The sequence below is a fragment of the Daktulosphaira vitifoliae genome, unplaced genomic scaffold (assembly GCF_025091365.1).
Source record: "Daktulosphaira vitifoliae isolate Bord-2020 unplaced genomic scaffold, ASM2509136v1 Scaffold_1, whole genome shotgun sequence".
Classification (NCBI taxonomy): Eukaryota; Metazoa; Arthropoda; class Insecta; order Hemiptera; family Phylloxeridae; genus Daktulosphaira; species Daktulosphaira vitifoliae.
Window position 1 is genome coordinate 73,890,349 of NW_026099572.1, and position 14,189 is coordinate 73,904,537.

At 32.3% G+C, this 14,189-nt stretch overlaps 1 long non-coding RNA gene across 1 annotated transcript; it reads left to right on the forward strand.

Moving 5' to 3' along the window:
• Positions 1-10,246: 10,246 nt before the first annotated feature.
• On the forward strand, positions 10,247-12,795 carry LOC126894587 (uncharacterized). The gene is made up of 3 exons (XR_007701454.1): positions 10,247-11,942; positions 12,117-12,258; positions 12,342-12,795. It is a non-coding gene; the product is annotated as an uncharacterized LOC126894587 (long non-coding RNA).
• Positions 12,796-14,189: the final 1,394 nt, after the last annotated feature.

Sequence of the window (14,189 nt, forward strand, 5' to 3'; positions counted from 1 at the left end):
CGAGTGATTTTAAGATAATAATACAAGAATAGGAAATGTTCATTTTTACTGTACAAACAGTGGAATTTTTAATCAAGACGAAAATTATAATTAAAAAGTACAGTCATCGTTCAAAACTTTTGTAATAAGAGGTAGAAAACAAGTGCTTATACAAGAAACTGTTTTTTCATGCATTTATTTTTAATCGTAAAAACTATAAACGTTTATAATTTTACAACATCTTTTCTAGACATTTATATTAAAGGCACACGTATAAATTAAAATTACAGTAGTTTTGATTACATCTGATTTGTATCTATAACATTGTGTATACATGTAATTTTAAATTTAATATGCGACAATAATTTTATAAGCAGTATCCTTAGAGTCATTTCTCAGTCGAGAAAGTATAGTGATTGTATGAAGATGTTTTCTATCAGTCTGTATATTTACATATTAATCAATGTGACGTTAAAGATATCAATTACATAAATGTCATTAGGACTGAGTTTATAAATTAAAAACAGCAACCTTGCAGCACAGCGCACGACATCTAAACTTAAGGGTGTTGTCATAGTCTATGAAAATTTACAAAATCAGTTTGTACACGTTACGTTCGGATCAATAAAATATTTGTTGTGCTCTTCGAAAACAACTGTGACAATCACACGATAATATTTGTACGATTAAGTGTACAATTTTTGCAAACTAGTCGCGTACTGGTAACTTTGTATTAGAGAAACGCGAGATCAATAATACAAACGCTGTTTTCTGTAGGAGATTTCAGAAAAAAATATGATTTCAAGTAGAGTCTATGACAAAAATAAAATATAGTCCTTCGACACTGCGCTAAATGTAGAATGGCGGCCTTCCATGTAGATCATCTGCCGCACGTTTAACAACGATTTCTAAGTCACCTTGAGATGGCAATGGGTAGAGAGTTAAGGTCAGTTTGTTTAACTGTTGTGTTTTAAACAATATTATTATTACGCGTCACATTCGCTTCTAGTCGGCAAAAACAATTTTCCAATATGATAATGTTTTTTCCAGGATTAAAAAATCAATTCGTCCGAAATTGAACAAGTGGCGGTCAAACATAATAATGAACACTTCGAACACGGTCGCCACCGTTACCAGGGCATGTCAAGCGATAAATGCCGTGCGTAGGTGGGTGTGCGTTTATATAATCCTCGATGACCGCAGGGGTGTAATTGGTTTTAAATGTCTCGAGATTTTCTTTGGCGTACTGTCAACTCGAAACGAGTTCAGTGTTAATTGAAAAGTTAACATGTTGTATATAATGTATTTGAACGATCGACCGCGAGCTACAGTCATCCCAAATCTCTTGAAATGTTTCATGTTTTTAAAATAAAATAACTACAACTGTAATCAAAATTATTTAATTATTGTGTGAATTAAGTAAAACAACATATCGCCCACTATTGTTACGTCACCCTATTGGGCTTACGGTGCGAATTAAATATTTCAAACATTTCTCAATATAACCAGTTCTCATTCAGGTTGGTACGACCTCTTCGCTATGTTTTTAATGTTCCATTTATTCTCAAACAATGCGATAAACTTGCGCGTCTACCTAGTTATTTAACGGGTAACTGTTCTCCTTGCTCGTTTTTTATCAAAACGCCGATATTGCTTGTCAAGCGACACTTGATCGCTTTAGTAAAATTTTATATGGTTACAGCGGAAACGTATTGTGCACACACATTTGTAGAATTTTCTAAACGTTTTAGAAATCCATGTACTAGAATATGAATTTTAATAAATACATACTAAAAACATATTTACAATAATATCGTGTTGATATATTTTTATTTGTACTACTATAACATTGACAAAGGTTCACAAAGGATAAATATATTAACTTTTAGTGGCATATTTACGGTGGTCATTGTGACCCCCGTAAATAAGTAACCCAATCGGACCAGCCGTTAATGCAAAATCATTGTTGCAGAGGGGTGAAACTCCCCTCTGTTCTACACGTTGAAAGTTATCTGGGATCCCTAACAAAGTGGAAAATACACCACTACGAACTTTGTCCTTATTCTCAGACATAACGGCTTTGTTCCTTCTACTGAGTATTGGACATTTTTTTTAAAGTCACTATTCGTAAAAACCTAATTCGTCGTCACCGTGACGAGTAGTAATCTGGTAATATTTCTAGACGTTTCTAAAGTATTGTGCCAACATTACCAGAGTATTGTTATTATAAAGTATTGACTATAATGTTTAGGAAATCCTTTTAAATATTGTATTGTATTCACAGAACATAAGAATTTCGGACAAATAATTTTTCGTTGACGTCACTACAATAATTTTATATCACGTGAGAACTTTATGGTAATGTTTCCACAATTTTCTCGTTTATAGTTTCATATTCTCGTTGATAATGTAAAATTGTTATCTGAGGGTATTTCATACACGGAAATTAATTAACATAACAGCTGCGGCAGTTTTGGCTAATGAACAATGCATTGATTTTCTGGTATACATTTCAAGTGAACTACACCAAAGAGCCGACGTCATTGGATTGTTAGTGTATTATAATAAACGTCTCATTAGATCCGTTCCTTTAGTGTGTACGGACGGTCGTGTTGCGTGCGCACAAGCGGAAACACCTCGCCCACACAAGTAATTCCCACAAGCTTATTTAGCCTCTTCATTTCGGTACATTTTGTGTCTGTGTATGAAATAACACCGCTTTCGTAAAATGTCCACGTGTAATTGATAGTTTAGAAAATCCAAGACGAATTTCGATAAATTTTGTCTAATCGACTTATTCTAAACTGGAACTGATGGCAAAATAGTTGTCATGTTTTTTGGTCTTAACAATTGGTTAGTTTGAAGTTAGCACTTCATAATGTTTCTCTAAAACAGATTCGATGCCGACACAAATAAAAAGAAGCGCGCAAAAGTCCGTACTGCGATACAAAGGCTTTGTATTTGAGTGAATTATCTGTGGAGGGATACGTGACTGTCGGAACAAGTAGTGGAATGCGTTGATTGATCGTTTCTACGGTCGGTGCATCTCAGGCAACTTTATTAACAGCTAAAATCTAATGGGTTGGCGACAAAACTAAATCGAGAAACTATTTCTTGGCCAAGTTAAAAGTAGACACGTCGCTGCATTCTCAATAAACAGTACCCAACAAGAATACGTATATTTTTTTGCACGGTCCGTCTGAAAGATGACAAAGCAAATGTGTTTACCGAGAGACATAATGTATAAAAACTCCAAGAGGTGGCTGCAGGTCGTATAATGTGTGCATTGTTTACAGTGTACAATAAACGATTATTATTTATGTCCGACCGAATGCTATTATACAGTGTGCACAAATCAATATTCCACGCGCAATTGACGACATTCTCGTTTTATTTCTTTCCTCTTGACAATTATTACTTTTTTTTTTTCCTCCGTTCCCTCGGTTTATACGCATATCCTGCACATGTACACTCGAATGTTTGACGTGCTGGCCATCAAATCCGATCGCATCAGCCCTCTTTAATGTGATAACAACATTTTTACGCGCCTATCTCTTTACGCTTAACCGCTTGTAAACCGTTTAATCGAAGACGTCTGAACGGATCCAGTGCGAGTTGAACGGTCTCTGCGACACAACACTGAGGTTCCAAAGCAATCGGAAACCAAACAAAATACGTTGAGTGTTTTGTATTGTAGTTTTCAGTTTTTACTTAACAAATGTACACATCGTGTATGACCTTGTGAACACATGCAATCCGAACATGTCCGCCGGCACTGTCATGTAAAACGATAATCGTTTGAGTTTATATGGTTAATACCGCATACCGCATTGTTTACACGTCGGGCAAACGACGATCGAGATTAAAGATAAATTACTATCATCGACCGATAAATCATTTGGTACAAATAATGAGCGGGACTAAAGTTTGCGTACTTCAAACGCTCTATTCGCAAACGTATACAGCTTTCTGTGTAATTGATTTTTTATGGAAATTTCCGAGACGCAGCCTAGACTATAATAATAATTATAATATTAGTATTGAATTATGAATATTTTAACGTTTCACAGACGTGTACGAGTTTTTTTTTGCTTTTATAATAGGTAATTAATTCATGTAAATAATTATTAAATAGATCGTATCCCGGTCGACTCGGAAACAAACTAGAATATTAAATGGTGTTTTTTCTTTTATTCATTGATACTTGACCCCGACAAAGTGCATAAAAGATCATTATATTATCATTTACAAACGCTTTAATAGGACGATTAAGTTAAAAAAAAAAAAAAAACAATACAGTAGCATCTACATGCTTTTTATGTGGTCATTTACAATTCAGTTTTAGTAGTCAATTACAAAACAGAATATTGAAATGTTTTTAAATCGTTGATTCTATAAACACAATATGTTCTAAAAGAGCAAGTAGATTTCAACACTTGCGGATGAGCACAATATGCACTTATTTTGTTTTGTTTCAGTCGACAGCAGTTGCACTAGTATTACTGTTAATCGGATTTAAACGAATGGCCGAAAACTTGGCAACGGAATATCATCGCAATTTTTTAACCACGTGTTTTATTCGCTGGAAACTACCAACGGGTCAAAAATGCCGACAATTCCTGCGTGACAAGTACACGTTACTTCAAAGACAGATGACTGAGAAAAATAGAATACAACGAAGCAACACTTTGGGGAGAAAAATATACCTACACTGAAACCGGTCATGGCATCAGACCAGTGTGCACCTTTAGTTGGGTTCACGTCACGGTTATTATTCGATCAACTGTAGAGCAGCCGACGTCGGTATAAAAAAATATCTATATGTTATGAATGAATGAAAAGAGAACCCAATAGGTTTGGGTGCAGTTCAAACTAGGCGTACACATAACTGATTTCATTACACTGTTATAAAACCACACAATGTTAACATATTCAAAACGAATATGAAAAATAACTTTTAGTCGTCGGTTTTCTCATTAGAAATTTGTAACATTACGAAGACGTGATTAAATTAAACCGATCCATTTCTACGGGCCACTGAAACTATACTAATACACAAATTATTTTATTTATATTTATTACGCAATGTATTTATTTCGGCAATTTTAAGTGTCGTTTTTAACAAAATAAAAACTTTTTCTCGTTTATTCGTAAGTAATCTTTATTGAGTTTGAAACGTTAAAAGTACAAGTTTTAAACATTAAATTTATTATTCTTTTTTTTTTTTTAAATTAAACATTACAGTTTTTTTTTAACGCATAAAATCATTTTCATATATTTTTTTATCTTGTAGCTTATAAGTTTTTAGTTACTATTTTCGTCCAAGACCTTACTAACAATAAGTTTATGATTGTACTAAATAGTTGTATGGTTTTAATGCATAAAATATAATTAGTGAAAATAAATAAAGTTTTAAAAGAATTGGTCATTAAGTTTAAAGAATTTTATTTTAGCGAGTAGTATATGTTTGTTGCAGTGTCTTAACGTTTTAACAAAATGGATTTTTAAGTTTTTAAAATACGTTTAAACACAAACTGTTTTCTTTTCCTTAGTAACATATACTCGACAAACACACTTGAAATTTTTATGTTAAATTATATTATGACCTATTTAAAATCTAGTTAAGCATAATTCAAGGACACGTATGAAAAAAATTGTTTGAGTTATCGAAGGATGTTTTATTTGATTTTAAACGAATGTGAAGTGTCACGAGTTAATGCTTTTAATTCGTTAGAAATGTCGCCAAGTAACGTTCCGACAATTAGTATTGATACGATTGTGGTTTTTTGTTTTGAAAAAGCATACCGTGATAATCTTATAGGTTATGTTAATGTGTTTGTGGAGAATACTATGGAAAAATTTGTTTAGTGTTGTACTTTTTCAGGCGTTATTTATGTTAACAATATTACTATCAAAGCAAATGTAAAAATATAGAAAATACGTTTGCAAATCATTGATAGTCTCGGAGAGTTTTTGCTGGTAAATGTTTTTTTTTTTGAGAAAAGCGTTTTATCGGAAAATCTTTAGGAAAATCCTCCATAGTGAATTGATATTACAATTTGTTTCGAACTGTATACGGAATGGAAACAAGTTAAAAAGTAAATAAATAAATAAAAACTTTAGCGTGCCTTTTCTCGCGCGCAAAAGTTTTTTGCATTTCGTTTTGTCGAAATAGTTTTTCAAATATCTTTATTATTTTAATGAGCGGTTGGTTATTGAAAACCAACGATTTTCATGCCACAGGAACCAATAGACTTCAATCAATTAGACATTCGGAGCTTCAAACAGCAATCATATCAATTGCAGATGTGTCAACACGAGTTAAGGCAGTGCGATTAATTGTTGACCTACGAAGGGCTTCTAATTTGTATTTACTGATCAACAGCGTAACAATAATTGTTTGCGAGTGTCGGCGGTAATTAGTTCGAGAGTCGTTGCGCAATTACCGCGGCACGTCATCGTTGTTGTGATCGGACAGACCGGTGGGGAGGGTTGTCACTGGGGGGAGGGGAGGGAAACGACTGTGTATCGCCGACATATTTGTGTGTCGCGCTAGACCGGCCGCGTTAACGGCCACCAAAAAACCGCCGACAAACCTCCCCTCTCGTACACGGCCGGCCAGCCTTTGAGCGTACGTTTTTTATGCGCCATTGTGCCCGATGGTCGATTTACAAGTGTTTTAACAGGACCTCCTCATGGCTCCGCGACGGAATGTGGAGCGTGCGGCCAAGTTTCGAGTGTCAAGCGCACGCGTTCCCAAAACGAGGCCAAGGGCTCTCTCTTTTTCTCCGTTTGCTCCTTCCCCTCCGCAAGGTTGCCCCCACCCATCCGTGTGCACTCCGGTTAACGGCTTGCCCGTCGCCGCAACGCAATTGAATTGACGTTAACATAATGACAATAATCGTGAAATGAAATAACATAATAAATCGGCGCAGTCATATTTCACGAGCGAAACAAAATAATAATAATAATAACAACTGTTACGACGACGGGGCTAATTCGAACATGACTTGTGTGTGTGTGTGTGTCATTTTCCGTCGGCTAATGATGATCGTTTATATTGAGCGCTTTTTCGCCGGACCTTTTACGCAATAAAAGTCCGTTCGTTTATCCGGTTCGCCTGACAATAAGACGGCCGTTTTTCTCCGAAGACCAAAGTTATTTAATTACTCGTTCCGCGCGACTCCAATCAGCGTACGAGTTCACCATAATATTATTCCGTCGGCCGGCTTGGAATTACTTACCTGCAGACGAACAGCAGCGGAGTTAACAGATTACATAAATGATATTTCTGTGTGGCATACAATTCGTGTGTCGTTTGGCCGGCACAGATTGATTATCCGAAAAAAAGCATATGCCTTATACCTAAAGTCAATATGTCAATAAATAAGTTTGGCCAATTCGAACGTAGCGCTCGTTACCCAACAAAAATCGAAAGTTGTTTTCAAGCAGTTTACATTCTACCGCGATGTCCACTCGCAAAGTAATTTGACAGTCTTTCTGTATTTTGTTTTACGACAAGGCCGTCGGTTATCCAAATTTTTTCCAATACGATTTGCAACTCTTTTCAAAGGTGTAATGTGTAAAACGCCATTTTTCAAATATATACTGTGTGGTGAATTGTCGACAAATTATAACATCGAGTTTGAACATAAAAGTACAATATTTCATGTACACGAGATTTACGAGTTCAGCTAATGTCTCTGCGCCCCACTTGCCTACTCTGTTGTTGAATGTTTCTTTGCAATAATAGTGTTTCTGGTTATAATAGATAATTATCCATTAATACAGTAATGAAATATAATTATCATTAAAAACTATCTCTTCGGAACAAACCAAAAGATTTTTCTAAAAAGGCCAAAATTAAGTAAAAATTTAATGGCCTACGCCTCGGTACATATCTTCATTAATACTTTTGGCAAAAGTGTACAGTGTTTCAAAATATTTTACTCGTTCAAACATATTTTACAATACAATTTTAATACGTTGGTTTTTTTCATAATTATCATATTATATTCGTTTTAAATCGATCAAGATTCTACGATATTAGAAAATAGGGACATGTTTTCCTTTTCCAAATAAATCATATTAAGAATTATTAATAGCATTAATAATTTATTAATATTTAATAAATTAAAAACATCAAATATATAAAAATTACTTTGTTAAAATTGTAAAAATACATAGAGTTGTAAATATTTTTTAACTTGTTAATATATTGAAAAAATATCGTAATTATAATTACAATATTTTTTGTATAATTAGACACAAATTATTATCATATAATTATGTATACAAGCTGTTATTTAAATAATTAGTTAACTTAAATAAAATATTTTACTAGGAAATACTTAAATAAATAAATTACTACGCAGCACATTACAAGTATGTTATATAATTCGTATAATACTTGAATTTCATATTTTGGATAAACACAAAAGCAATGTTTTAGTTTCCATTGAAACGAAATACAAATAATTCGATATGATAAGTTGTAAATCTTATGAAATTTCAACTAATGAACTTGTACAATGATCTCCAATAAAAAAAAAAAACGCTAATAAAACTTTTTTTTTTTTTTAAAGACAATGATAATAGTTTTAATAATTTTAACGACTTGATTAGTTGAAGTACACAATCAAATTGTAATGTTTTTATTGGCTTCACGCTAAATTATATAGCAATATAATTACTCAAGAAATTATGATCTAATAATAAGTACTATTATTATACGATAATTTAAATATATTAGATAGCTTAATATGTTCAATATTATAGTAAATTAAAAAGTGGACCGACTAAACGTTAATTAGGTTTTATAATTTATGAAAGTCGTTATTTATTGTACACAAACGAGGTTTACTCTATTAATCTGTTGTAAACAAAAACGTGTAAATTGTAAGCATAACATGAGGTTCGGACATATTTTTTATTGGGACATCAAACATTGCGTTGCTAACTTTCAAATGAACTGGTAAAGTTATTCGAAAATGTGTTTACATCCACATGTTTAATTTAAAAATTAATATTTATATTTTATGTATGCAAATTTCAATTAATGTTTGTGGTATTCACAGACACAAATCTTACAATTTTTGTTGAGTATTAAATGTTTGAACGTTCAGAGTCAAAAATTGTATATTTTGAATTTTCTATAGATGTAATGTTATATAATTATTAATGGACGTTACGCGACTTGATTTCAATACTTTTGGAAGTTTTTAATTAAACATTAATGCAACATTTTTAATAATTTTATGCTAAAGGATGTAGAACACCGAGTCTTTAAAGTAGGTTAATTCGTAAACAATAAACGCATTTCGTTTTGCTAGTAACAAAAACAAGAAATGTTTTTTACAATGAGTTAGTGTGAATATTCTGAAATAATGTACACAAGTAGTAAAATACTGAACTAATCTAATCTCAAACAAACAAACTATAAAATTACAATAGTAATTAATTTAAACGGTGTTAAGAAGTTTATTGTTTAACGATAAAACTATAAGTGTGTTCATTATAGTCATCGATTATAATTAATACGAGTTATGAAAATTATTGTCATTTGTGGACATTATATCAGAAAAAAATTATACAGTATTATTGACTGTCATACAGACTTGATTAAACTTAAATTGAAAATGTTAAAAAATATTTTTGCGATTATTTAAATTAAACATTATTAACTGTATGAATGTTTTAGTTGTCAATTAGATTTGTGGGTAGTAAAATAGTAGTTTTTCATAGTAGTTTAATAACGAGTGTTACACACTATACTCTTTTACATTGGTTAGTTGACTCGAAAAAATGTTTACACAGTACTAAAGAAACATTACGTATCGTTAGCAATGTCTACTGTTTTGGTATCACAGAGCATGTTTAAAACACGGATCACTTATTTTTTATTGAGCAAAATGTACATTCGCCGATTGGCGAGGGTGTTTACGGACATATCGATTTCTGTAGTTGTCATAGGCTATAGGGAAATTAATAGTGACAGGTTCGATACGTAGTTGGATGACCCTTTGAACTATAAAAATGATGAAAAGCAGTTGCTATTTATTCTGTTTGGTTATCGGTCGTTATACCGCTCACCAAAAAAAGGTTTAGCTGTTCAGGTCTTATCGAATTTTATTGCTATTTTTACCATTTTTAAATTTGGTCATACATCTCAGACAAATTTATGATTGTAATTAGGTTTACGAAAGAGTAAAAAAAGTACATTGGTAAATATTAATTTTAAAATTCAATTATTAATCATCATTTCAGAGACTATTTATCAATTCCAAGATTTATATTAGACTTTAAATTTATGATTAATTCGTATTCGTGTCAACATGCGCAAAAAAAGTAGAAAAAAAAATAATAAACTTCAAAAATTAAAAGAACGACATGTAATGTAAGGAAATGAACTGTAGAAGGTCGTAACAAAACTTAAAAAATTCTTGTAAACGTCTACGGAATCTTATAGAAAGAAAACTGGATAAACACGGGGAAAAATGAATACCTATCAAATATGAGTTTATTTTACAATTATGGACGCGACATAATAGGTTTTGGCGTCACTGCAATGTGTTAAAAAATTCTTTAGTTTTGCACGTGCCTAAGATATCAGCAGTAATACCAGTAGTAGTAGTCGTGGTGTGATAGCGTTAATAGTAATAGTTTTATATTAGCAGTGTTACTAGTCACAGAATATCAGCCCAAGGCAACAAAACACGTTGTCGGCTCATGTTACTCACTACGTTATCGCTTTATTATTTATGTGTTGGTAACGACAAGGCGTTAACTGATGAAATTTGTTTAAATCGCTACTTACAAACCATACAATATGTTTGTTTTCGATACGTTGAACGATTGTTCAGTGCAATGAATTTACAGTGGTCATACCGAATAGTATATAAAAACGTAATATTAATTAGATCGTTCCGAATACTTAAATTTGGATTACATAATTAGATATCGTTTAACATATATAATATAAAAATTGTACGAATCTGCGAACGTCGTCACCGTTACTGTGACCTCGATTACTAATTACACTAGAAAATAGTTCGGCGTCATTACACTTTGTTCGGATTTCTGGAGGAACGTTAATTTTTTTATCGACAAGCATACACTACAAAACAGCTGCTTCGGAGGAGATATCAATGGGATTGTTTAGCAACATCAATGGCACACTACGGTACCAATTTTTATTGTAAACGAACTACCCCTTCGGGTTCGGCAGCGGACTTCTGCCTGCGTTCCCATTACTGCCATAACAGCGGAGGAGTTGGGTACTGCACGTTCGGTTACAACGAGCGACGTGTTGTGCAGTGTCACTAACCGGAAGTATTAGGTGTTCCGCACAAACACGACCGTTCTCGTTTTCTAAACTGGTATATGGTCATCGTGCGAGTGAATGTTTCTAGTGTTGGGCGACGGCGGAACCAGTGAGAGTGATGGAGGTAATTCATCATGCGCGGCCGCCAAGTTGACCTTGTGACACGGCCACCGCCACAATTTAACAAGGCGCGCGCGTGTAGTAATATGCCACCGTTGGCTGTTCCACTACTGGCAATTTTCCCTTCGTGTGGCCTGACGATGCTTTACGCTCGGTGACTGGATGTTACTTGCGTTTTCACCGAGAACAGTCTTTGACTAGAGCTTTTTCAACGGGCTCTGTTTGGAGACACCTCCGGATCAAAGAATTATTCATTGCCAACAACGTTATGTCCTGTTCGTGATTTTCATAAGATTTCCAGTATGTTTTTTAAACATTTTGAAAAAAAATAATGCGCGTTGAAAAATAATGGAATTTTTAAAGCAGAATGTCCTAGTAAAAAAAAAAAAAAACCATTTACTATTTGTTCCTCGGATTGGCTTTCAATATAAGTAAAACAAAATTAACCGTTTAGAAAATAGTAGGGAAATAAAATCGGTTTGAAGATAAGATACGTTCTTGGATAACGGCCGCAGTAGTTGTTAAGTAGCATATTTGCATTTTATGTAAGTTCGTGATTATTCATAATTTGTTTTTTTTTAACAGTACAAACCGATTCGTTTCGANTCTTGGATAACGGCCGCAGTAGTTGTTAAGTAGCATATTTGCATTTTATGTAAGTTCGTGATTATTCATAATTTGTTTTTTTTAACAGTAAAAACCGATTCGTTTCGGATACCTCTGGAACCGTTTCTAGTATTCGACTGCGAACTTCTCACATAATATTATAACACAACCTTAACTGACTTTGCCGAAGGATGTGTGTAATGTATACAAATCCAGTGACCGCAAATAAGGTAGTCCACAATTTATGATAATCATATAAAATTGAGTGAACCGGTTGGTTATTTAAATGTGATTTTTATTCCATTTTCTCTAGTAAAACAACGTCCTTGTCATTGGCAATAAGTCTCAACGTTAATGAATATGAAACATCGTAAATATTTGGGGTGTGCCGTACCATGTGTCTATAAGATATTCAAAACACTCTAAATATATTCGAAGTAAAAGAATAAGGTTCATTGTATAATCCATAAAGAATTACCAGCTGTTATGGAATTTAAATTCAAGATAATGCAAAGGAAGTTATTTTCTACAGTTACCCGATTTTAAAAATTGTTTCATCATTGTGTTATGTTTACTATCATTGTTAAAAAAATGGTTTGCAAGCTGACGATGAAAATACTTTCCATTTAGAGAAATGTTAAACATTACTGTTATAATTACTTTGTTATCAGATTTTGTCAAAATTAATTGAAATAAAGTAAAGTGACTTCTAGTTATTGTTGTAATTATTAGATTTTTACTTATTTATGAGCAATATTAATAGCAAATAAAGTTTTATTGCAACTATTATCTAACTGTGGTTAAGTCTTTATGGTAAAACTAACCATAGTAATACTGTTTACTTAAAAGTTTAATTTAACTCATTGTAGAGATATACTATTTTGTGAACAATTGTAAAATTATAGTCTACAATATATTATATATGATAAAGTAAATATAATAAACCTAAAATTAAATAAAAATTTTTATTTTTATGAAACTATTTTTAAGTATAACTGAAATAATAATATAGCTAAAATACATTTGTAACCACTTGTTGATTATTCAAAATTGGTTGAAAATTATTTTTGCAAATTTTTTTTTTTATAACACTTTGTTATAATTAAATATTATTATTGTTAATAACAATAGTAACATTATCAGTGTAATTTAACAATTAAAAAATATATTTAGATTGATAGACATATGGGCTTATGTCATGTAAAAGTCATAGTAATGACTTATACATTTAGTCATCCTAAATATTTTTTATGTTATCAGTTTGTTCTCCGAATGAATGTGCTCGTTTATTCATGAAAAACTTCCGCTAAACGACTGAAGTCGTAAAAATAAAATAAAAAATTCTTATGCTTATTCGTATATACAGTCTTTGAAGATGTACATGATGATAATAAATAATGTCTTTTAAAATATTTGTGACAAAGTTTCTCTATATTTATATAAGCCAATACATTTTTCAGAAATAAAAACTTCGAGGACATGAAATTTCCGAGAGGTATCTCATTGTTAATTTCACTTAACCTTGTTTGCGACAGTCATGGGTTTTTACCTTTGACTGTTGCCGATACAAACCTTGTAGGTACCGTTATAATTGTTATCTATTAGGAGTTTTGGAAGTTGAGATAATTTGGGCAAACATTGTTAAATGGTATTAAGTGTTCGATACCCATTTGAAAATAAACCCAACACAAAATTCGCAGTAAAGGCAATGAATAAGTATTTACACGAGTCAAAATCTCAAATGTATTAATAATACTCTGTTAATTCAATTCAAGGTGAAAATACACGGTGATTATTCGTGGTTTATGGTTATAAGCAAATATTTTATAAACACATAAGAATATCACAGTTTGACAAGCGGAAACGTATGTTTTGTTGTATATTAATGAACAATTTATTTTGGCAGAAGATTCCAATGTTTTGCTTTATTTATCTATATACGGTGACATTTATCGTGAGTACTGTCTCTAGTGCTGCAACGTCTTTGAAATTTAACGAATTTCTAAGAGTCTTACCTCGATTGTTTGAAAACACATCAAAAAATCTGCGATCATTAGAAACAACTACTGCAGCCGACGTATACTATGATGTTTTTGCAGTCATTAGGACCACATCGTAATATGTTCTAAAAAATTCAGTGTCAATTATAGTATAAATATCA